This window comes from Papio anubis, chromosome 8 (genome assembly GCF_008728515.1).
Source record: "Papio anubis isolate 15944 chromosome 8, Panubis1.0, whole genome shotgun sequence".
NCBI classification, from domain to species: Eukaryota; Metazoa; Chordata; class Mammalia; order Primates; family Cercopithecidae; genus Papio; species Papio anubis.
This window is the reverse complement of record NC_044983.1, coordinates 17,684,337-17,710,833: the sequence shown is the minus strand read 5'-3', so window position 1 is coordinate 17,710,833 and position 26,497 is coordinate 17,684,337. Positions and strand designations below refer to the sequence as shown.

General features: G+C 40.9%; 1 protein-coding gene across 6 annotated transcripts in view; it reads left to right on the top strand.

Moving 5' to 3' along the window:
- Window positions 1-26,497, top strand: part of CSGALNACT1 (chondroitin sulfate N-acetylgalactosaminyltransferase 1) — a 360,793-nt gene that overhangs the window by 157,503 nt on the left and 176,793 nt on the right. For 3 of the 6 annotated variants that reach the window (XM_017961823.2, XM_017961828.3, XM_017961825.3), the window contains exon 2: window positions 2,611-2,705. The gene's annotated coding sequence lies outside the window, so the exon portion shown is untranslated. Of the gene's footprint in view, window positions 1-1,126; window positions 1,147-1,535; window positions 2,314-2,610; window positions 2,706-20,446; window positions 20,552-26,497 lie in introns of those variants that run through there. The other 3 variants (XM_017961824.3, XM_017961826.3, XM_017961822.3) reach the window with 3 other exon arrangements.

The window sequence follows — 26,497 nt, the reverse complement described above, 5'->3', positions numbered from 1 at the left end:
GTACGAGCCCAGCAGGTTACTTCACACCTTTGAGCCTCATTTCTGCATTTGTAAAGTGGGAATATTAATGCACATATCCATAGCATTGTTGTGGTTAGAATGAACTCGTGTGTAATATAGCTTGCATGGTGTATGGACACATTGTAGATGTACTGTTGATGTTCCTTCTCCCTTCTTCCCATAGAGCATCTGTCCGCTTGAACACACCCACTTCTCTTGAGCTGTTAGTATACTTGCAGGCCACCTCCTGGAATTTTCCATGATGGTGTTCCCTTTCCACCCTGATTACCGAGGGGGGTCTTGGCAGTGGGTTTGCCTTTAGTCTCTATTTTTCAGTTACTAGCTTGAGATGACTCTCCTTTGGAGGAACATGATGCTTGGAACAGCTAAGGAGATATGTTCTTTCCAGAGCTGAAGAGCAGACTTTTAATAAGTTCCTTCACTGGAAAAAGAGGGAGGAGGTGAGCCATGCCGTGGCTCTGAACCTGCAGTTTGGTATAGCTAGTACCACACACTCCAGGGCTGGATGTATGTGGATTACTGTGTGTAGATGAGAAAACTGAACAGTTCTTCAAGTTGCTGGAGTAAGAAGTACAAATTAGATTATTAATGATTATGTGGAGGTACCAGCTGACAGTCTATTTGTTTTCATTATTAAAACAAGTGTGGTTTTGGATTATGTAGATTTCCCCACTTTTTACTTAGATAGCCAAGGGTATTCATGAAGGATATCCGTAAAGACCATGCCAGTGATTGAGCCTCCAGAGCTGCCCCCTGCAAGCTAAATCACAGAAAAGAAAATTTAAGTGGTTGAGAATCAGAAAGTGAGATGGATTAGAAGCCAAATTATAAGCTCATTTCAACTCTTGGCCTGCAGGCGCTGAAGTAACATTATTTGTTGTGGGCGACGGAAAACAACTCAGATTCGGGTCCAAGTGATTATTCCACTTAGGCATCGCCGCCTTGCTGCCAACTGCAATTTGATTTAGACACAGATTGATTGGCCAGGCAGAGGCGGAAGTGGGTGGTGAGAGCCGCGCAGGCACCGCAGTAGAGGCACCGAGTTGGGGCCGAGAGCTGGCCCCGGGCAGTCGCGCAACCCTCTCCAACACTAAACCCGTGGTGAACTGGGGTGAGAGTGTGTGGGTACGAAATAGACTCTAAACCTCTATAGTGATACACTTCACACTTCTGCTGACTTTGTTCCTGTCAATGAGTCAGAGAAAACCTTCGGGGAAGCGTTTGGAGGCCATCCCCATGGAGAAAGTGGGGACCAGCTGTCTGTAGACCTGAGACTTAGCAATTTTCCTTTGGAGCTTTCTGGGCCTGTTTTTCTTTTCTTTTATCTTTCTTTCTTTCTTTTTTTTTCTTTTTTTTAAATTCCTGCATGTGAAATGGGAGCAATTCTGTGTGTGTGTGTATACACACATTAATAGCAAATATATGTATATTTGTGTATATGAAGATACTTGTATTTGTATGTATATATATAATAGCAAATATATGTAGAGATGTGTATTTGCTCTTACTTGAATTATAAAGACAGATGGGATAAAAATTCTGACAACCCAGGAAGGAGGACTGTGCCTTGACTAACTGAAGAAAACGTTATTGACATGAATTTAACCGGAAGGGCCTCGTCCCTTTCCAGAGTATTTTCCCCTTGCCCTTCATTCCAGAGTATTTTGCTCGCACCTCGTTCCCATTCTGCTTTTATCTAGTTGACACGTCGATTTCCTCCAATGATATTTCTAAAAGGTAGGGACGGCTGGGGCCCGTTGTCACGCCCTGCAAGTTGCGATCTGCAGACAGAGGCAGGGCTGGTCCGGGGTTTCGTGCCCCCCAGGGAGCAGGGCACCCGGTGGGACTCGCGCCCACCCTCTCCTCGGGTGTCGTGTTCCCTGGGAAGCGCCTGCCTGTCTACCCGGGGAGCTGGAGGCTCCAGGCGCGGCCGGGGCGCCGTGGACAGATGCGCTCGGTCCTCACCAGCGGCGCTGCGCAGCAGACCCTGCGGTGCCTCGGGAAGGCGGGCGTTCCTCCCTGCTCCCACCCTTTCTCAGCGTGTGCACTCGATTCTTCCCTGGGGAAAAGAGGAGGATTCTCTATTTTTTAACATTTCATTTCACGAAACCATTTTTTTTTTTTTTTTAAGTGGTGGCGCTGAACACAGTCTTTGCAGACGGGGGCAGCACTTTCCCTCCTGACCCCAACCTGGAAACCCCAGCGTGACTTCAGCGCTGTCAGAGCATTGGAAGCAGAGCCGCGAGTTAGGAAGCGGCTGGCTGGCAGCTGGGCACGTTTCTTTCTTGCGAGGTTGGCTTTTTAAATTTGCTCTTTTTCACGTGAAAATGTTCAGCTTCATTGTTAGACGCCTTTAGACATGGTTATCGCTATTTAAAGCCTTGATTTTTTTTTTTTTTTTTTGACAAATAGTTTGCATTTTATTCATTGAAACAGAGAACAAACACCATCCTGCTTTTTGGGGTAGTAGTTTCAGATGAATTGTATTTTATATACTAAGTGATTTAAAATTTTCCCATTTTGTAATATCACATACATTTAAGATATGGAAATTTACAAAGGTTGCCTTCTGTTTTTATTTTATTTTAGGTGGCTTCCTATTTCAAGGAGACATGCCAAGGTAATTTGGACCCAGAGGAGAAATGATGTAGCTACCTCCAAACCTTCCCTTCTTAAACACCCAGGTAAGTGAATGTTTTTTCACTCAAGAAACAAACCTTTGCATGGTCTGCTTTGTGTTCAATATTCTGGATATGTTTGAAATGTATGAAATTTCATTTTACTTTCAATAGTTTATTTAGTAACAAGTTATTACTTCAAGATAATGATACTTCTTCCAAAATAATACAATTACTTGACTCCATTGAATCCTTTTCATTCACTTTTTAAAGGCTGTAACATCTACATCTACATCTAATTTTGCCAACTTTTTAAGGATTTATCTCTTCTCTGAGTGGCAAGTGACTTAAACCAATCATAGAGCTGGAAGAGCCACATCTTTTTGAAAAAGTTCACTTACGTAGGAATGTTTGTTCTCCCATTGGAAACTGGGACAGAATATTGAGCTTTTTAAAATAGTCACCCTATCATCAAACAGGTACTCTAATTTTGACTTTGCTGCAATACAATTATTTAAATACCATGGTTTTGGAAATTGATGAATGAGCTTTCTTTCTGACTTACGACATCTTAGAGGGACACTGTCTAGAACTCTTTGAGAATAGTACCCTTATGGATTGTCAGCTTGGTTTTAGTGTGGGGACAAATGAAAATCTCTGGAATGTTGTTTTGGTTCTGTTCTTGTAACCAGTAATTTTGAGTTTCTATGCAATAAGATATTTTATTACATCTGACAAGACTAAACTTAAAAAATACAAAATAAAACAAGTACTGCAAAATATCATTAATGTCGACATGCGATGGTATGAAACAGGAAGCTGTATATATGCTTCCTAGCTTCAGCAAAGGAGTCTTTTTTTTTTTCTAGAACTAATTCAATAGGCATAAAAACGAAAATAGGTAAGCTGCACTCGACATATACGTATCTTCAGAAAGCCCCCTTCACCTTTCTTCTTCATTTAACAAATGTCTATAGAGGTTTGCTTGATGGTTTTGCTTCTTTTTTTTTTTTTAAACTTTTATCACACTATTAAGATGAAATAATGGAAGTCAAAGTAGTTAATGATTTGGTTTTGCATTAGTGAACTGCCCTGTACTTAAATGAGGGAGGGTGTGTGTGGAGTTTTATAAAGGACTGTATTTCAGTTACTAACAATAGAAAAAATAAAACACAACCTTGGCTGAAAGTTAATAATACAAACAAAAATAACTGAAGGAGAAGTCCTCCCAAATCCTTTTCTAAGTAGAAAGTCAAGTGGTTAAGAGGCTTAAGTAATTCAGTGTCAACTTGAAGGGCATATGGAACTGTCCTAATCTTGGGCCTTGTGATGTTTAATGTTTTTGAGAATTACTTGGATGATGTAAAAGAGAATGATGTCATTACAACACCATGTAGACCGTAATTAGTAAGACTTTGAGATAATGCCAGAAAACCATCAAAGTAAACTACAAAATAGAGAAGGAGGCCGGGTGCGGTGGCTCACTCCTATAATCCCAGCACTTTGAGAGACCAAAACGGGCAGATCACAAGGTCAGGAGGTCGAGACCAGCCTGCAATATGGTGAAACCCCATCTCTCGTATAAATACAAAAATTAGCCAGGCGTGGTGGTGCATACCTGTAATTCCAGCTACTAGGGAGGCTGAGGCAGAAAAATTGCTTGAACCGGGGAGGTGGAGGTTGCAGTGAGCCAAGATCACACCACTGCACTCCAGCCTAGGCAACAGCAAACTCTGTCTCATAAATAAATAAATAAATAAATAAATAAATAAATAAATAAATAAATAAATGGTGAGCAGCAGTTGACCAAGAAGCAATCATGGTGGAACAAGCTCTATGAAGGACATGTTTAACATACAAGGCTATCCCTATTGCAAAACTTATGGCCTAGTGCTACTAAATGTTTGAATGGAATAATTAACTCCCCTTGCTGGGATCCTGTGATTGCCAAGCATGCCCTGGTGTGGGGTGGGTCTATCTGCCCAAAGAAAAAGGAAACAACACATTTGCTGTCTTCTCAATGTGCACATTGGTTTCTTTCAAGTCTGGTGAAGTTCTGCTGCTGAAGGAGGTTCAAGCCCTGAGTCTATAAAAGTCAGGAGCAGTTCCAGGAAAACAAGGGCTTCCCAGGCCAGGGCATCTCAGCTCCCTGGCAACACACCTGGTCTCTGTACTGGAATTGAACAGCATTGTGACTACCACACAATCCAGCCTATGCTGGACAGTCCTGCCCATCTGCTCCTCAAGTGTTCCCTGTCCTGCTACTCAGGTAGCTTTAACTTTAGAGCAGAAACGTCCTATAACTTAGCGTTTGCCCAAGTAGACCTTAATCAGCTTTGGACTACTCTTTCTCTCTTTATTTTATTTTCTCTTTTCTCTCTTTTTCTCTTTCTTCCTTCCCTCCTCTCCTCCTTCCTTCCTTGCTTCTCTCTCTTTCTTTCTTTCCTTCCTCTCCTCGGCCTCCCAAAGTGCTAGGATTACAGGTGTGTGCCACCACACCTGGCCTCTGGTCACCATTTTTACGGCTACCTCGTATTTTGTCACTGCTCACTGATATATTTCCTGCCTCTCCCTACCATGAAATGCAACTTCATTTCCACATCCTTAATTCCTTTCCTCCTGTCAAGGAAAAGATGTGCTGCTGGCTCTCTGTGCTCCTCCTCCCTTGACGCTAGCTCTCCTTGCTCCGCCTCCCCGACCTGTGCTCTTGGCTCCACCTGTTCCTGTCTCCCACCTCTGACCCTTTTCCTGCCCACTCCTCTCCAGCTGTCACTCCTTGAACCTGTGTTGGTCTCCACAGTCTTTCTACCTAGCATACTTTCTTCTCATCGCTGACCAGGGAGCTTCAAACCTCACCTCAGTGGTAATTCCTATGGTGAAATGTTCCTGTATAGACAACTCTTAGCCTGAGGAACAGTGCCTGGCTCTTATGAGGCACTAAACAAAATAATGAATGAGCGAGTGAATGAAGGGGAAAGTGAATAAAGGGATGTCTCCTATCTGAAGATACCTCCACTTAGTCCTGTAGCATGACCCACATTCTACTTGTGGGCACGTGTCACTGCATTGTCATTATTGTTTGCACAGTGGTCTCCTGAACTCACCCCTGAGCAGGGCACAGAACTTTTTCCTTTCCCATGTTGGTGATCCAGCTCCTCCTGGAGCATGTGGCAGCTAAAAACTGTTTGTAGACACATAACCTTATAGGCCCTTTGCAGTTCTGCTAGTCTGTGAAGCATGACTGGCAAATGACGTGAAACAGTAGCTGATGCAATCGTTTTTCAGAAGGAAGCAGATGTTATAAGTAAATAATAATATAAAACTATAATGTACTAACTGGGCAAGTTGGTCCTATTTGAAAAGCCAGAGAAAAGTAACAGTTTGGATTTTATAACGTGGCCTTCTTTTGGATGTGTTTTAGACTTCTAAAATATTTTCACTGAATGGAATGAGGAGTGCCATAAAGTCTGTGAGCTTTTAATCACTGTCAACTTTCACTGCTTCGATTTTAATTTATACGCCTAGGCCACCATTGGTTTTCTGCAGACGAGACTACTCCAGGAGGTTCATACTGGCACAGGAGTAGGTATCCGGTGATGCATGCATTCCAGCAGGTTTTCGTTTCTTCTTGTGGATTGATCTTTAATCAGGTTTTGTTGCTTGTCTTTCCCATTCTGTTTTGAGCTCTGCGATTGGGATTCCTTTTTCATTGAGTTGGGTTCTACCTCCAAGCCTGAGCTTCACCTTCTCTCCTCCATGCCTTATTCTGCTGTCCCATATCTGCAGTGCCTTCCCCTTCCTCTTGACCCTCCAGACTCTTGCTCCTTGCCCAAGGCTCAGCTTGGGAGGCAGGCAAGGAGGGAACCTTTGCTGAGCCTCAGCCTGGGATGGGGCTGGGCCACTGAGCGTCTCTCTTTATTGCCTTATTCTCCCTATTGTTTATAATTATCCACTGGTTAGATGTTTGTCCTTCGGCCATCTGGCCCTCAAAGTAGGCCTGGTCTCTGCATTTTTAGCATCTAGCATATGTGTATACCTACTCATATTCACAAACAAAGGTTTGAAGGAGTTGCTGGTGTCTGAAAACCCTCCTTAGAAGCTAGCAATGTTATTATCATCGTTTGCTGCACGCTTGATGGTGTACCAAACTTTCCCTTACTGCCTTTTAACATTTGTATTTTCTCTGCTGCCTTGGAGGCAACGGATCAGACTCCAGCACTTTGCCTGCTTAGTTAAATTAATTGTTTAAAAATAAGTGAAGGCTGAGTGCTGTGGCTCACACCTGTAATCCAAACACTTTGGGAGGCGAGGTGGAAGGATCACTTGAGCTCAGGAGTTCAAGGCCAGCCTGGGGAACATAGTGAGAAGACCCCATCTCTACAAAAATAAATAAATAAATAAAATTAGCCAGGCATGGTGGCTCATGTCTGTAGTCCCAGCTACTTGGAGAGTGAAGGCGGGAGGACTGCTTAAGCCCAGGAGGCTGAGTCTGCAGTGAGTTATGATCACATCACTGCACTCTAGCTTGGGGGACACAGCGAGACCTCCTCCCCCCAAAAAAGTGAAAGAAGGTAGATAGAGGCAGCCCCAATCCAATATCCATTAACAGATGAATGGATATACGAAATGCAGTATATATATATCCATACAATGGAATATTTTTCAGCCTTAAAAAGGAGAGAAATTCTGACACATACTAAAATATGGATGCAGTTTGAGACATGATGCCTTATGAAATTAGCCAGTCACGAATATGACAAATACTGTGTGATTCCACTAATATGCTGTCCTTAGAGTGGTCACATTCATAGAGACAGAAAATAGAATGAGAGCTGTCAGGGGCTGTGGGAGGCAAGAATGGGCACTTGTTTAATGGGTACAGAGTTACAGTTAACGCAAGATGAAAAAGATTTGAAGTTTGGTTGCATAACAGTGAATGAATTTAGCACTAGAAAACTGTATTTAATGCTACTGGACTGTATACTTAAAAATGGTTAAGATGGTAAATTTGGTTACATGAATTTTACAATTAAAAAGTCAAAGTACCTATTTTTATGATTATCCTTTAAAAGTAAAAATAATTGAAAGGAATTTGATTTTTTAGACTTCATGGTTTGAGCTTTATTTTTCCTTTGCTTAGATTTTTAAATCACTTTTAATTCCAAAATGTGGTATGTATGAAAAAATGTATTTGCAGTGGTAAGATCTTTGGAACTTAATTTTAGACCTTGTTATCTTTTTTTTTTTTTTTTTTTTTTGCAAGTTGTTGCCTATATTTGCAGTTAAAATACGATTCAGAATTACTCACTGTCTCACTTGTTTTTCTTCAGCAAAGATAATAGGATCTTTTTGCTCCTCAGAAATACTTGTATGATACTTAAAAATTACTTTTATGATTAAGGGCAGAAATGTTTGTTCTGTCACAAGCAGAGGGCGTGACACACTCCAGGGTTTGCTTTGATTGTTCATAAGAAGCCAACTGCTTTAGGCTTTTTCGTTTTCCCCCTCATCACATTAACTCTTGTGGAAACTCATGACTCTGAAACTGTGACTATCACACTGGTGTTTGAAAGAACGTAATTTCAGACTGTTCAGCTGATGCTTAGGAAGTATCTCTCTTTTCACTCAGTTTCTGACCCACAATGTTATATCTTTCCTGAAGAACTGAAAACGGGGCTGGACGCGGTGGCTCACACCTATAATCTCAACACTCTGGGAGGCCAAGGCAGGCGAAGTGTTTGAGCCCAGGAGACCAGGACCAACCGAGGCAACATGACGAGATCCCTGTCTCTATAAAAGTATTTTAAAAAATTAGCTGGGTGCGGTGGCAGGTGCCTGTAGTCACAGCTACCTGGGAGGCTAGAGTGGGGGGATCCCTTGAGCCAGAAAGGTTGAGACTGTAGTGAGCTGAGATCGCACCACTGTACTATAGCCTGGGTGACAGAGTGAGACCCTGTCTCAAAAAAAAAAGGAACTTGAATCACATCAGCCTAGGAATGTATTAACTGAAAATGAGAAAGGGAGGTAAGAATCTGATGGAGTTGTGTAGAGAAGTCTGGAATAAGAGGAGTGAAAATTAGAATGGAGTATACACAAAGGAAAGAATTATAACCTCTGGAAACAGTTCAGTTGTTACTTAAAGTTTTGTTTAAAACAGGGTCCTGCCTTGGACTCCCAAAGTGCTAGGATTACAGGTGTGAGCCACCATGCCTGGTCAGATTTTTTTTTTTTTTTTAACATTACGAATATGATCATATAGTCAAGTCCCCCAGAGAAAACAAAATTCATTTCTTCCACTAGGCAAATATCTGATCCAAGCTGATACTTTATTTTTTAATCAAAATAATATTTAAGTTCTTAAAATAAATGGTAATTAAAAATATTAATGTTTACCCTTAAATGTTTTAATAAAGAGTTGTGTGTTTTGAACTCACAAACATATATTGAGACTTGTTACTACGTGTTGGACTTTAAATGTGCTTTGTGGTTACCAGGTACTAATTCTTGGATTGGAATCCAGTCTCTGGTGAAAGTCTGTCATCCACAGAGAAATGAGAAAAATAGCGTGTTGTTTTCAAAGAGCTAATATTCACTCTAAAGGGATAACCTTTACTTTGAGGGTCTAGCCTTTTTTTCTTAATAAAATTTAAAACGAGATGGTTAATAAAATTAATGATAGTTAATTTTAAAAATTTTATTAGTAAAATAACATGTTGGTTTTTATTTAGGATTCTTAGGTGCAAGAAACAGAAATCAATGAGGCTCACTTAAGCAGGAAGGGAATCTATTGGAAGAATGTCCCACAGAATTGGTGGGGAGCCTGCAGAACCAAAATCTCATATATGATAAAAACTTGCAGACAGGGCTACTTGTATCATCAAATGTGTTTTCTAACTTTATAACACATGTGACTAGCCAACCTTATGCCAAGCCTGGAGGGTAGGTATATAAAAGTAGTAAAGGTCTTGACAGTAGGAAAAGAGATTAAATTAAAATTAAAGTCTGGGTGTGGTGGCTCACGCCTATAATCCCTGCACTTTGGGAGGCCGAGGTGGGTGGATCACCTGAGGTCAGGAGTTCGAGACCAGCCTGACTGACATGGTGAAACCCTGTCTCTACTAAAAATAAAAAAAATTAGCCAGGTGTGGTGGCGGGTGCCTGTAATCCCAACTACTTGGGAGGCTGAGACAGGAGAATCGCTTTAACCTGGGAGGTGGAGGTTGCAGTGAGCGGAGAGCACGCCATTACACTCCAGCCTGGGAGACAGGAGCAAAACTCTGTCTCAAAAAAAAAATGAAAGAAAATACCATCACATAATTTATAAAATTTGACTTTTATATATGTATATATAATATATAATGTATATATGAACATATATACATTACATAATATATGTATTATATGTATATATACATTATATAATATACATAACATATAAAATGTATGTATATATTATATATACATTTTATATATGATGTGTATATACATTATATGTGTATATTTTGCATATATACATTATATACATTATATAATATGCGTATCTATCATATATACATTATATATAATATGCATATATATTTTGCAGCAAAGTGAAATAAAACTCTTACCTATAGTCTTGGAAAATTCATGTCTGTCCTAACTTGAGTCAGGACCTAAAGTTGGAATGAAGACGTTACCCGGGTGTGGAGTAGCTAATTGCATGTGGGCAGAATTGAGTTCTTTCTTTGGTAAATGGTCACCTAACTTTTCTTCCTTGAGGTCCTTGTTGTGTGTTTGAGTCTCAGTGCTATTGTTCATCTAACTGTAATTGGATACCACGTATTTTAAGTCGCATTTTTAGTGTTTAGTGCCAGATTATACATATTATGTGTTCCTTGATTTCTCTCCAACATTTGACACTTTGACCACTGTCCTTACGGCTCTCACTTCCCTTGCCTTATTTTTATATTGTGACAATAAGCTCTGGTAGAAAACACCGCTGGCTGTTTCTTCATAATCTCCTTTTCCATGCCTTAAGTATTGATGTTCTCTAGCAGTCCATGTTTTTCTGTTCTTTACATTTTCTTTCACCTGTGCAGTTGCTTCTGGTCTAAGTGGTGAACTTTTATCCAAACTGAGAATTTCAAATTTGTACCCTCAGCTCAAACCCCTCCTCTGAGATGCACACTCCTAACCATCTTCACGGCATATTCCACAAGCACCTTTAATTCATGATGTCCCCAGCTGAGTTCTGATATTCTGTCTCCAAGTCACCATTCCAGTCCTTCTCCTTCCTTCATGAAGCAGCCTAGAGGGAGAGACAGGGAAAAAAATTAACAGTTTCAGTGCAAGATTGAGAAGGGTCTTGAGACAGATGGGCTCATGGAGCAGTAAGTGGGCTGTCATCCAGCCTGGAGGGAAGGAATGTAGGAATCAGTCCCAAAAAGTGATGCTTGAGCAGAATTCTTGGAGCATGTGTGGGAATTTTCTGGGCAGACTGAGAGGAGCTGCACAGTGTCCTTTAACCTCAAGGATCTTTTTCTCTGTACTGAGTCTTCCGCTCATTTGATTTAAGATGAAAACCACCCTTCCTGATGTTATTCATACCCTGCAAAGAAATCTACAGACTTCCTCAAAATAACAAATCATTGGGCCGGGCGCGGTGGCTCCTGTAATCCCAGCACTTTGGGAGGCCGAGGCGGGCGGATCACGAGGTTAGGAGATCGAGACCATCCTGGCTTACACGATGAAACCCCATCTCTACCGAAAATACAAAAAAAATTAGCCGGGCGTGGTGGCGGGCGCCTGTAGGCTGAGGCAGGAGAATGGCGTGAACCCGGGAGGCGGAGCTTGCAGTGAGCCGAGATCGTGCCACTGCACTCCAGCCTGGGCGACAGAGCGAGACTCCGTCTCAAAAAAAAAAAAACAAAAAAAAACCCCACAAAGAAACAAATCATTGTATATTAATGGCAGCTGGGGCTTCCCAGCATGCAAAGGGTCAGCTAGAACCTGTGGCCCTAGTGTAGTCCGTGTGCCATCTGCAGCTATCTTCTGGGGGCACTTGAGAGCAATTGGGCCCCAGGCTCCACTCCAGCTACAGAACAGAGTCATTTGAGGAGCCTAGTTGTTGTGATGACCCAGGAGGACCACAAAATGATGCAGACTTCACTTCCATATGGTGAACCTTAGCAGTAAGGTCCCTATATATCTTCATTTAAGTTTGGTATCTTCAGTTCTTTTCACTGTTCCTGCACATCACTTACTGCAGAGTCTTCAGCAGGCTGATGACTGAGAACTTAGGTTTATGTGCTTTGGTACCGTCGCACTATTGATTGACAGTGAACTTCCTGCCATTAAGTCCATGTATTTCTGATACATATCATACATTCTTTAGCTGTGGTGCAGGCATCCTGTTTAGTTACTGAAGCAGTTAGCTTCTTGTACCCCAAAGTGCTACATACACATTTTACTTACTGAAAATATTTGGAAGTAATTTCAGATTACAGATGCTCTTTGACTTAATGATGCTGTTATATATGGATAAGCTTATTGTAAGTCAAAAATATTGTTAGTCAAAAAGCATTTAATACCCTGATAAACCCAATGTAAAGTAGAAAAGTTGTAAGTTGAACCATTGTAATTGGGGCACGGTCTGCATAGGAAAGTTGCAAAAATAAGAATAGTACAAAGAGCTTATGTGTTCTTTACTTAGATTGACCTGTTGTTAACATTTTACATAATTTCCTTTTTTTTTTTTTTTTTTTTTTTCCTTTGAGACAGGGTCTATCTTTGGCCCCCAGGCTGAAGTGCAGTGGTGCAGTGGCACGATCTTGACTCACTGCAGCCTCTGCCTCCCAAGCTCGTGAGATCCTCCCACCCTAGCCTCCTAAGTAGCTGGGACTGCAGGTGTGTACCACTACATCTGCCTAAGTTTTTTGTATCTTTTGTAGAGACTGGGTTTTGCCATGGTGCCTAGGCTGGTCTCAAACTCCTGGGCTCAAGTGATCCACTTGCCTCGGAGTCCTGGAATGCCAGGATTACAGGCATGGGCCACTATACCCTGCCCATTTGCTTTTTATCCATGCTATTTGTATCTTTCTTCCCCCTCATATATATACATACATATGTAAATAAATACATATACTATTTTATCTGAACCATTTTAGAATAAGTGTATACATCACAGCCCTTTCCTGCTAAGTAGTATATTTCCTAAGAATAAGGATATTTTCTTATATAACAAAAGTGCAAGTATCAACATCAGTAAACTTAACATTTATTTGCATTTGCCTAATGTACTGGGTTCTGGTTTTGTAAATTGACTTAATGTCCTTTAAAGTATTTTCCCCTCTAGTACTAACATCAAGGATTGTGTTTAGTTACGATGTCTCTATGTTCCTTGAACCTGAAGCATTTTCATAGCCTTTCTTTGTCTTTTGTGAGAATGTTTTTGAAGTACACAATCTTTTTTTTTTTTTTTTTTTTTTAAAGGCAATTTCTGATTTTGGGTTAGATGAATGATTCTTGTAATTGGATTCAGGTTCTACATTCTGAACAGGAATTCTACCTAAATGATGTGTTCTTATCAAGGTATTACATCTGTTCCTCATTAACAATGTTAATTTTGATGATGCAGTTAAGGTGATGGCAGGTTTCTAAAAATACTATATAGCTACTATTTTCTCCCTAAAACTAATAAGAATTGCTTTTATCCCTTTATATTATTTTATTTTTATATTTAATTTTTTTTGTGTGAAGAGGGATCTCACTATGTTGCCCAAGCTTGTCTGAAACTCCTGGGCTCAAGCAATCCTCCTGCCTCAGCCTCCCAGAGTGCTGGATTACAAGTATGAGCCACTCCACCCAGCCTAGACACTTATTTTTGATCGCTATCAGTCAAGTAGTGAGACCAATCCAGCTCTTGCTGCTGCTGTGGCTTCATAAGGAGGTGGGTCCAGGTCCTGATCTCTTCTTCTCAATATCACTTCTGTGAAAAAGAACCCTTCCTATTCTCTGCCCTATTTTGGAGATTGACCAAGAGGTATAGTTGAGAGATTCTTCAGCGTTCTTAGTTCATGGTGCCATTAGCATCTCATTAATTTTTCCAATATCCCTTGTACAAAGGAAATACCTTATGGCTGAAAATTAAAAATTAAGTAGTTAGGGCTAGGCATAGTGGCTCACACCTGTAATCCTATCGCTCTGGGAGACCGAGGTGGGCAGATCACTTGAGGTGACGAGTTCAAAACCAGACCGGCCAATGTGGTGAAACCCCATCTCTACTAAAAATACAAAACATTAGCCTGGTGTGGTGGCAGGCACCTGTAATCCCAGCTACATGAGACGCTGAAGCAGCAGAATCACTTGAACCCAGGAGGTGGAAGTTGCAGTTAGCCGAGATCGCGCCACTGCGCTCCAGCCTGGGCAATAGAGCGAGACTCCATCTCCAAAAAAGAAAAAAAAAAGTAGTTAGGTCCATCAGCTATGAGTATTTATGTCCTAGTGACTTAGAAGCTGTTTGAGAAAATAATATAATAAATTGGAAAAAATAATAGTTTGATCTCACTCTCGACCACAATTAACAGTGGAATGTGTGCATTTCTTGAGCACTGTGTGATGTCTCAATCTTGGAATCAGATTAGACACCACCTCATTTTGTGCAGCAGTTGCATTCATTACAGAAACCACTAAAAGGGAGGTTGTGCAAAGATATGATGTCGCCAAAAGGAATGTTGCTTAATCTAATGTTGATTGTATCATGTCTAATAGATGTGTACTATTACTACATTATGCTACAAAATTAAAATATCCCAAGGTGCCTCTGTGAATTCCCTTTGATGCCTCGGGGTACCTCAGTGCACAGTTTACTAATCATCAATTTAGGTAAAAGAATCTTTCTGGGGATGTTTTGCAGTCCTTTTGCCTGCAGCCACCCAAATATGTGTCTTAATGGCAGATTATGGGTTGAATAACTCTAAAGAGAAAAATGACAGTGTTGAGAGAGACAGAGAGATCAATACATTCTTGGCCAACATGATTAAACTCTGTCTTTACTGAAAATACAAAAATTAGCCAGGTGTGGTGGTGCATGCCTGTAGTACCAGCTACTCAGGAAGCTGAGGCAGGATAATTGCTTGAACCTGGGAGACGGAGGTTGCCGTGAGCTAAGATCATGCCAGTGCACCCCAACCTGGGTGACAGAGCAAGTCTCCATCTCAAAAACAAACAAACAAAAACTTTCCTAAAAGGAATTGGGGGACATTTGGAAAATTTAAGTAGCTTTAGAATGATAACTAGAAACTGCCTGTTTTACCTAGTCTGAGGTTTTCAGAGGAGAGGATGTTGGCAGATGGTTTTCCCCTCAAAGAAACCTCCGCTGCTTTACCCAACCTATTGCAAATGAACGGAAATCAGGGATCATAACACCCTAGACAATCCTAGAAAGAATGGAATAGCGTGGCATCTGATCTTGGCTCTCAAGAGCTCCGTGACCCCAGTATAGGCTTGTCCTGTGACATAAAGGACAGTCATAATTCCTGGGCCCACTCAGTGATTGTGTCAACCAGAAGGCTTCCTCACCCCCATACATTTTCAAACACCCCTCAACTACTATACATTGGGTAATGCATCAGGCTCCAATCCAGCACTTAACGAACAAATGAAGAAACTGAGACTCAGACATAAAAAGATGAGCTAAGGTAGTATATAGAAGTACAGCTGGGATCTGCTTCCTCTGCCTCCTGGCACCCCTGTCTTCTGTCTTGAACTCATGTCATGCACAGAGCAGCTGAAATAATTTCTTTCAGTACCAACCTTGCAAGAAAATGGAAATGACAAACATCCAATTGATTTGACATTTATTTGGATTCCTAGATCTAGAATGAAAGCTTCATGAAGGCAGGGGTTCTTATCTCTTGTTCACTGCTGTATTTCCAACTCCTGAAATACTACTGCCTGGTGCATAAGAGGACCTCAGTAAATTTGTCCACTGAGTGCATGGGCACACTGTAATTTATGGGCAATGCTCACGAGCGATGTTTACATTTAGGAAATCAGTATTTGTGTAGGATATAAATCACTGAATTCTTTCTGAGTTTGCTTAGATGAACTTATTTCATAAGTTACTTGGGATCAAATAACACTCTACAGAAAAAATATCATATTTGTAATGGGTTCTTCTCACTGGCTAGAATATGAAATTAGGAGTATTAATAGGATACTAATAACTTTGTCAATTGAATACCTTGCCTATGGCATTTTTCATTGGTGTGTATATATGCATATATATGTATATATGTGTGTGTGTGTGTGTGTGTGTGTATATATGTATCTTTTTTGGGGGGGATGGGGGGACAGAGTTTCACTCTTGTCACCCAGGCTGGAGTGTAATGGTGTGATTTCTGCTTACTGAAAACTACCTGCCCACCCCAGACTGAAGCAATTCTCCTGCCTCAACCTCCCAAGTAGCTGGGACTATAGGCAGGAGTCACCGCCCCCAACTAACTTACGTATTTTTTGTCGAGAGGGGATTTCGCCATGTTGCCCAGACAGGTCTCCAACTCCTGAGCTTAAGTGATCCGCCCGCCTCGGCTTCCCAAAGCGCTGGGATTACAGGCATAAGCCACCATGCCTGGCCTGTTGTTGTATATTTGTAATGCTGATCACAAAGGTATCACAAATATGAAACCCATCATAGCTGGAAGTTTATTACTTCTGTTGAGAGTTTAAAATTCTGACTCCCCAAAGGAGAAACAACGAGAAGAAAGCCTTCCCCTTTGATAACTGTGGCATTCCAGGCCCCCTAGGTTGGAGAGTACTGGTTTCTCTTGTAATGCAGGAGTATTCATGCCCTTGCCACTAGCTGTTAATAGTAGAATAATATCATAGAGGGCATCTCTATGTAATAAGGTACTTACAGGTTTGTGGTATTGCTAAGAACATGAAAAGGTCTGGTAATATTATTCCGGGAAATTCAGTGATGTGTGCACAGTCCCATATTCATTCACAACTTGATAGTTATTGGTGATGACTTAGGTTTGTTTATATTCGGACCAAGTTAGAAAAGGATTGAGCTGTTTGGAGCCCCATTCGAGGTGGGGGAGGATGGGACACAGCGTCCTTACCACCCATGACATTTCTCAACTTAGGAACAATGGCCCCACCCAGTAGCTTTTTAGAAGTGCTACATTTGGGGAAAATTTGATTCCAAGTTTGATTTACACCTCACTGCCGGTCATAGACTAAGCCAGTGTTTCTTAGCCTTTGATTTAGAGCTTTAAAAAAACTACAGATGCCCAAGCCCATCCCCAGAGTTTCTGATTCCGTGTGTCTCGGGCGGTGCCAGTTACCTGCAATTTTGAAAAGCATCCCAGGGGATGGTAATGCGTCTGCGAATGGAGTTAGTTTGCAGTGATTGCTGTTTTCGGTCCCGCAGCCCTGACTGTACAGCAGTGTGCAGTCAGCAAAGCCCTAAGGCCAATAACTCAAACACATTTTTAAATGAATGTTTGCACCGTACTGACCTTCCAGGAAATCTCTTGAAATCATTATTGAAGGACAAGCACATGAGACCAGCGTTTCCTGGAGTGTTTCCTGGAGACTACTAGAGTTGTGAGATATTTTTCAAAGAATAATTTTGTGATCAAATAAGTTTGGGAAAATACTGTATAATGGATTCCTCTCTCATAGCGTACAACATACCTTAGCCTAGGAAGGTTCTGGGAGTTCTAAAGTAAAGACATGTTTTGTTTAAACTCCGGGTTCCCAATTTTCTTCTCCACAGAATCCATTTGCAGCTGGACATTTGTCAACCTTCTTAGGTACAGTGTCCCACCCAGTAGCCTTTGAGGAGTGCTGCATTTGGGGAAAACCTGATTCCAAGTCTGACTTATACCTCATTACCAGTTGTAGACTAAGCCAGTGTTTCTCACCCTTTGACTTGTAGCTTTAAAACATTCTACAGACGTTCAAGCCCATCCCCAGAGTTTCTGATTCTGTGTGTATGGGGAGGTGCCAGTGACCTGCGATTTTGAAAAGTGTCCCAGGGAATCTTACATGTTGTAGAGGTTGAGAATCACTACATTAGGAAGAGTTGTCTAAGTTCTTCTTCTCCTTCTTCTTCTCCTCCTCCTCCTCCTCCTCCTCCTCCTCCTCCTCCTTCTTCTTCCTCCTTCTTCCTCCTCCTTCCTCCTTCTTCTTCCTTCTTTCTATAAGGCTACAGTGTATGTCTCCATTTTACAACTCTGTATTTTTGTTAGTGTTTTCTGAGATGGAGTCTTGGTCTGTTGCCCAGGCTGGAGTGCAGTGGCACGACCTTGGCTCACTGCAACCTCCCCCCTCACAGGTTCAAGCGACTCTTCTGCTTCAGCCTCCCAAGTAGCTGGGATTACACTCAACACCATGCCCAGATAATTTTTGTGTTTTCAGTAGAGACGGGGTTTTGCTGTGTTGGCCAGTCTGGTGTCAAACTCCTGACCTCATGTGATCTGCCCACCTTGGCCTTCCAAGGTGCTGGGATTACAGGCATGAACCACCATGCCCAGTCCCATTTTAAAACTGTTTTTGATGTGAAGCATGTTTCCTAGAGGGAATTGGTTTTGTGTTGAAAGAAAACTGAAGTGATGTAGGGAATCTGAGATCCTTAGCCTCCTGGGGACTTTGCCTCCTGTTCCCAGCCTGGGCATTGGCATGGTTCCATTGCACATCTGGACTTGCAGGTTAATTTGAGATATAAAGAAGCAGTAAAGAGGGTCAGCACTGTTGAGGGGATTTCCTGAGCTCCTCAGGGCAGATACTACTGGGACCTGGAACTCTGCTTGGACAATACAAATGATAATTTGGTGACATGGAGGTTGAATTGAAGCTTTCTTGGTGAAACATTCTTTGTATAGGTTCTTCTCATTTTACACCTCATGGCCTAACACCTTCTAGAATAGAATCTCCATTCCTCAGCACCATGCTGTGAGAAGCCAGGCAGGAAGTAGTGCAGTAATATTAGCGGGTTTTTACACTTACCATTCAGGGAATTAATATGGGAATAGTAAAGTGGTGTGTCACAGCCACAGGCTTCTCAGATGGTTGTTTTCCAAGGAAGAGCTCAAACAACAACATCCAAGGCTGAGATGAAGTCAGAGGAATCTACCTATACCGTGATGATCATCTCATCGCTTGTGGAAAATGCCCAAGTAGCTGTAGGTTTAATCAGAGGCAAGAGAATCAAGGTTGTACTTTTGTGGCCCATGAGTGCTTTGATGAGGACGTTTGTGTCTTTCCTTCTTTTGGTCCCATGTGGTCACTCACCTTGTCACAGAAGTTATGCCAGGATTTACTAAAGAGTGTCAACTCAAACAGCAAGCAGCTCCTCCCAGTTAACTTGTGGTTGGAGGAGAGAACCTTTGCGGGGCTGCATTCTCTTAGTAGTGCTCTGAAGCGATTTGCCCGAGAGTGGACCAGAAGAAAGGAAAGGTGAGCCAAGCACTCTGAGTGTTCCAAGCTCCATGTAATCTATTTTACATATGTAATTCTCTCATGTATTATCTATAATAACACTGGGAAGTACTTCTTAGTAGTTCTTTATGGAATAGATGAGACCCAGTGGTTCAGGGAGATAAGATAACTTGTCCAGGGATACACAGCTAGAGAGTGATAGGGCTGGAATTCAGACTTAAGTCTGTTGGGTTCTAAAGTCCACTTTGAGGTCCCCCTGACCTATCCTGCTTCTATGGTTGGTACCCATGACAGTGTCACCATTCCTCACTTCAGAACATCATCTTTGCTGTTGAACTGGATGGCAAGCCCTTAATTCTGTTAGGAGAAAAATCATAAAGAGATGCCTTATAACTGATGCTTTAAGGTTACCTTATACTGCTATCAGCCTTGCACTGCAGCTGTCAGCAGCCATTCTAGGACACACTGTGAAAGAAAACAATATCATAGCTAGTCAGAAGATCCCTGCATTCATCTTCACTAAGTATATTTAGATTATACTTTTGATTTCGGAGTAGTCAATTGCATTTATTAGCAATGCTTTTTGTCTAGAATTTAGTGGCATTAGCTACAATTTTATAATGGCATAAACAATACCCTGGAGGAAATAGGATATCACCGAGTGATACAAAGCTAACATTAGTAAAATAAATATTAATCCAAGGTTAACCATTAGCCTAAACTTTCTCTTCAGATTCCAAGATAAGCCTTACTGTGTCAAAAAAAATTATTTCAGCCCAGTTTGACATTCTAATATGAAAATCACCAAAGACTTGCAAAGGCCCAGTATGAGTAGTATTAACTGGCTCCATAACTTAATTACAGAATACCAATAACATTGCCTGGGACCACATGATTCTAAGCTTTTATCACAAGATTTCTCAAATGTTAGCTCTGGGAGATGATCGTTTAGTTTGACTATTATCTTCTGCAGATGAAGAAACAGCAGAGGTAGGTGATGTTTCAAAAGTCACAAGGCTGGGTGGATCACAGAAATGGCCTCTTTACTACTTACTTTGTCACTTTAGTTTTGCCTTTAATTGGAGTATTTTTAAGAAACACTTGGGCTGAGTCTACAAATGTAGCAGACTATTAGGTGTGGCCCAGTTTGTACTTATGTGTTACTCAATCTCAACTGATCAACAGAAACATGCCGCAGAGGCTGCAGGGTGTGTAGAGTGATGGCTGTCAGTATTCAGCCTCATTGGTCTGAGTTCTCTCAAACCCAAAGTGTGAGTAGGTGGCCAACAGATTTTGGAAGCCTTTGAAATATTATTCTAGTTGCTTAGTTACTGCAGAGCAATCATTATTTTTTCATCGGCGGTTCCAACCCCAATGTGCAGGCTTTGTGGCTGCTGCAAGGTAGCAGTGACAGGAAGAATGAGGAGTTTAAGCTGAAACCGAATGTCTGAAAATGAGCATAATCCTGAGCAAGGCTTGCCATCAGAGTAAGTAATGGTTGATGATGTTAACAAAAATTGAATGTACTTCTCTGCAGCTATGTTGTTATGAATTATACTTGCTTATTAGTAGAAAATACTGAGATTTGGTAGCCTAACACATTTTGAGAGTGTCAGTTAGAATGGGATCAAATGACTATACTTTTAATGCTGGAAGTTGATCTGATACTATATATAGGGCATAATTTTGCATTAGATCCAATGCAGCTTAGGATTTTTTTCTTCTCAAGACATTCCCAGATAAACATAAGCTGAGGGAGTTTGTTACCACTAGACCTGTCCTACAAGAAATCCAAAGGGACTTCTGAGGGCTGAAATGAAAGGATACTAGAGAATATGTCAAAGATGTATAAAGAAAAAAGTAATATCAGTGTAGATAAATACACAGACAATTATAGAAGCTAGCGTTGTTTTAACAATGGCTTGGAACTCTACTTTTTGTCTTCTACATGATTTAAGAGAATAATGGATTTTTTTTTTTTTTAAAAAAAGGTATTGATTTATGTTGTTGGATACACAATGTACAAAGATGTCGTATTTCCCCTTAGCTTTACTAAGGTATGATTGACAAATAAAAATTGCGTGTATTTAAAGTGTAAAAAGAAAAGTAACTTTTTTCTTCAGTGTATGTGTCCATGTCAGTGGTTGCCCTTGGGGTCTAATTTGGCTATTAGCCCATTCCATTTACTGGGACTTCCAGCTGAAAAATTATTTGAGGTACCTCATAATGGGACCTGTTGAAATGGCTATCTTTCTCCAAGTGAGCCTGTTATTTGGTGCTCTTTTTACTACAAGTGATAGCAAACCCAGTTCATACTGGCTGTAGCAAATAAGAGAATCTGTGGGCTTATATACATACACAGGGGCTACTGATTTCTAGGATGCCTTAATCCAGGGACTCAGATGCCTTGGCTTTGCTCTTTATGGTGGCTTCCTTTTTAGTTAATGGTAAAAAAAAGGCTACAGCATCTCTAAATTTAAGTCAAGCTGAAGAGTGAGCATGCCTCTCTATGTCTTTCCAGCAGATCCCAAGATTGACTCTCACTGGCCTTGACTGGGTCATGTGTCTATCTCTAAACCAATCTCTTTGACGGGGTGGATTGAATTACTCAATTGACCAGCTCTTAGTCATGTGTATCCCTCCTGAAGCCAGACGATTTTCTTCACACCTGAACTACAGAAAATGTTGGTTTTACTAGGGGCTCTCAGGCTCTTTAAATAAAAATATCAGGACTTTGAGGGCAAATAGGCAATAAAAGTTATATTCCTCAATCTGCCCTATACAGTTTTGCTAATGTATATTATAAGTTTTATATTATCTAAGTAGTCTTTCATTAGAAGTGCTGCTTTTTTTTTTCCTCATAAGGTTTGTCTATTGGTGTATTTGAATTATCTGTGAAAACTTTAATCATATTCTTCTAGTATGCTGCATTCACCAGCATAGTATTTAAAATCCCAATAAATGGAGGAATATAGTCACTTGCAGTGCCTAGTTATAGCCATGACCCTTCTAAGAAAGGGCCAAGTTACAGGACATTACTATCTGCAAGCTGATTTGTATTTTTATATATATATATATAAAATATCTATCTGTATGTATATAGATATTATATATTATATATTTTTCTGCTCCAGCAGCTCTAGGACTCATGTGGGTAACAGAGATAGCTGAAATAGAGCCTGGGCTGGTAGTTGATCATCTTTAAGAAAAATTGTAAGCTTTTGCATCTGAATTCTTTTCCTGTTAACGAAGATGAATAATTTTCTAAATTGAGAAAGTGAGAATAAATTTGTTAATCCTTTGAAATTATACTGAGCTCACCATTTAAAAATATCTACAACAGCAGTTTTCTGTCTACATGTTAAGAGACCAATCTAACCATATCAAGATAATCCATTTTTATTCCCTGCTTTATGAGCCTTGGGTCCCCAGAAAGTGAAATTATGAGTATGTATTAATATATTATTGATACTCAATAGCTGATGTATTTTACATGTTCATTCCAGGAGTTAGAGAAGCCCAGACTTCAATTAAAGTATTTTTATACAGTAAGTGCCAGGTTTTTTTTTTTTTTTTTTTTTTTTTTTTAAAGACAGGGTCTCACTCTGTTGCCAGGCTGGAGTGCAGTGGCGTGATCTCGGCTCACTGCAACCTCCGACTCCCTGGTTCAAGCGATTCTCCTGCCTGAGCCTCCGGAGTGACAGGTTTTTAAAACAAAACAAAACGTGTATTTCACAATTAATATGTTGCACAATTCTGCCACAAATTAATACAACATTTTAATTTGGGGACTTTAAGAGGACATTATTTGAACTTTAGTTTTACTAATAGCAAAGTGGGTGAGAGGGGATATCAAAATTTCATAATTAAGTATGAAGCTATGAGTCAGGCCTGAATATGCTATTTATATCTGGCAGTATTACCTGCTCTCCTATTCCTCCCCAATCCCAGCTGCTTTTAAGATTTTATATTTGATTTTCACAGTTTTACTGTGATGGCTCTTAGGTATATTTTATTTATATTTCTCCTAATTGTGGTTCATGGAGCTTGTTGGATCTCTGGCTTGATATCTTTCACCAGTTTTGGAAAACTCTTGGTGGCTGTCTCTGAAGCTATTGATTCTTTCTCATGGTTCTCTTTTCCTTTTGGAATAATAGTTACACGTATATTACTTCTTCATGTCTTAAATGTGACTTAAGCTGTTTCTCGTATTTTCAATTCTTTTGTTTTTCTCTCTGTGCTTCTGATTAGATTTTCTTCTACTAACACCTGTTTTACTCCAATAAAACTTTTCTGTGTCTACCCTTTTAAACTTATCTATTGAGTTTTTAAGTTCAATGATTGTATTTCAGTTTCCTCTTTTTATAGAGCCTAGGTATCTGGTAAGATTCTCTATCTTTAACATATTTTTTGAATGTAGTAATTGTAGTTATAGTAAAATTCTATTTTGATGAATAAAATACCTAGATTACCAGTGAGTCTATGTATTATCAGTTTTTTATCTTGGTCATTTGATCTTGTTTTCTGTCATGCTTTGTAATTTTTTATTAAGTGCCTCGTACTCTATGTGAACATTTTTAGGCTCTCTAGATGCTGTTATATTCCTCCAGGGAAGATCTGTTGTTTTCTGTTGGCAGTAGGATAAAGATGTTCATCTAGATTGAATCAACAATGATGATAATTGGAGTGAAATTTCAAGTTAGTCTGTTTTCATTCGGTTTATTTCTAAGGTATAAGCCATGGAGAGTCTCAGCAGAAAGCCTGCAGTATTTACCAGGACTCTGTCCATAGTAGGCCCTAAATGTCAACTCCTGAGTTGAGTGGCACGGTCATAAAGTCAGCTTAGCTTTTTAGCCTCTTAGCAGAAGCTTTCTGTTTATTTTCTTGTCCTTTTACAACTCAAAGCTTTGGAGTGCAAAGGCTGGAAAGAATGTTTGGTTCATTTTTCTGAAGCTGTCTTTCCTCTCGGATCTTTGTGCCTCGTGTTCTGGCTGCATTGGTAGTCCTAGATTTCATTTTTCATCCCAGTGAGACTGCTCCAGGCTTTGGGCTGCAGCTGTCTGGTTGGCCAATGTGGCCTGGCCAGAAATCAGTGAATGCTCTGAAAAGAGCAAGCAGTACAAAGGACGGTCTCCCCTCAGGGTGTTTTCCTTCGCCCCTCAAGTTTTGCGTGCCTTGGTTGAAGACCAAAGTCTGCAAACAGCAGCTATTCCTCCTTCTCTTCCTCCTCCTCCTTTCTGTCCTTTCCCTTCCTTCTTCATCCAGCTTTTGTAATTGTTCTCAGTGGGAGACTTAGTGTGGTATTACTGTTACTTTTTGTAATTCCTATGCAATCCAAGTTTTTCCATGACTGCAATACGTATGGTAGTATTATCTATTCATATCAAGGTTTTCCTATGGGAAAATAGGGTAGGCAAATACCATAACTGTTTTTCAGTTAAAATCATGTTATATGCTATTAGTATTCATCCTTTAACTTTTTGTTTATTCAGTGTTGAACATGCTAGAAACTGAGGACACTGCTGTGAACTAAATAGGCATAATCCCTGCCCTTGATTGAGGATCTTACGGTATGGTAGAGACAAATACCTATGTGTCCATCTCTATCTCTACTTAAATCTACATCTATATATAATTACATATTATTGTAAGAGCTACAAAGGAAAAGTAAAATGAATTATGAAAGAGACTTAGAACACTGACTTAATTTACACCAGGGGAAAGGTTTTAGAGAATGTGCCCCTTTGGAGGTGTTGGCTGAGACCCGTAGTGAAAACCAATTAGCCTGAGCTTTCTAGAAGAAACAGCACGTGTGCTGCAGACCCTTTCAGCCAAGAAGTTGGTTCATTTAAAGAACTGAAAAGATGCCAGTGAGGCTTTCAGCAGTGTAGAGGACATGGAGGGAGTGGGAACAGAGGAAAGTGATGTGAGCTGAATTTGGAGCTGGGGCCAGATCAAAGTGGGCCTTTTAGTCTGTGCTAAGGATTTTGGAATTTCTCCTAAAAGATGTAGGAAACCGTCACAGGATTTTGAGTACAGCACTTTCATGGTTGACAGTTATCACTCTGGACTGGGTGTGGTGGATAGGCTCAGGTTCATTTTTACATAAATGTTTTTGGTGTTAAAACTTCCTGATTGAGTCAGGGCGCTGTGACTCATTACTGGATTCTCAGCACTTAAGGATGTGAGGCAGGAGGATCACTTGAGGCTAGGAGTTTGAGACCAGCCTGGTCAATGTAGCAAGACCCCCAAGAGAAAGTACAGAATAAGGAAGGAGAGGGTGGTTTGCAGGGTCGACGTGATCTTAATATCAGATGGGACGAAGATTCAAAAATGTTGGGATTCGGCAACATGGAAATCAGGGGTGACCATCAGAGGGACAGTTTGAGTGGAGTGGTAGAAGTGGATGTCAGAAATCAGACTGAGTCACACTGAGGAATCAGGAGAGAGAAAATAGAGATACCTTGAGTCAGTGCCTTTTTAAGGAACTTGGTGGTGTAGGCCTAGAGGAAGGTGTATAGCATAGTTTTGAGTAGTATCTAACACACACACAAATGTAAGTTCACAGCGAATACAGGGATGGTAGGATCTGCAGTCTTGCAGGTCAGAATCTAATCATTTTGCTTGTGTATTAAAGTACAGGCTAAGCTACCCCCAAATGCAGTTGCTTAAATAAAAGTTAGGACTTCTCTCTTAAAGTCAACAGATGATGATTGACTCCACATGCAAGAGAGGCTATAGGAAAATAAATGTTTTCTTCCTCCAGGCAGCAGGGTCACAGGTGGCTCACTCCTAAGTACAGGAAGGATGTACACAAAGTCCCAGAGCATGACAAATGGTCACTCCAGTGCGCCATCCTAAAGTCCTCTCCCTTGACTTTGTGCTGGCCTAGCTCACATAATAGGGCTGGACTTTTGAGAGTGATAATGCTAGAAATGGTGATAAATTTTGTATTTGAATTGCAAGTGGCGTAGTGAATAGCTAGGGGGATAGAATTTGAGGATGGCATCATCGATAGCCAACGTGTTGCCTTACACTTGAGGGACGACCTGTGGTGCCACCTGCACCTGGACCATGAAGGTTGGAGCTGATCTGGAACATGTTCCAGCCCATCTGCTGAGTGAAAGCAGGCTGCGGCACTGGCGTAATTTTTTCCATTGCTCCAGTCAGTGTGGCCACACCTAGGGGATCCAGTTATCCCGCATGCCAACCAGCTCTTTATTTTTCCTTTGAATTAACTGTGGCAGAGGGCTGGACTAATGTCTCATGTGATGTGATGCCAATAGTTTGGCTCGGCCATTGGCTGTGAGTGCTCTCGGGGACCTGGGAGGCATCTCAGCCGCCAATCTAATTTTACAGTTAAAGACACAGTCTTAACTGCAAAGTTGCTGCAGCTTGTTACTCAAGTCAGAGGGCTGGAAAGCAGCAAGGCC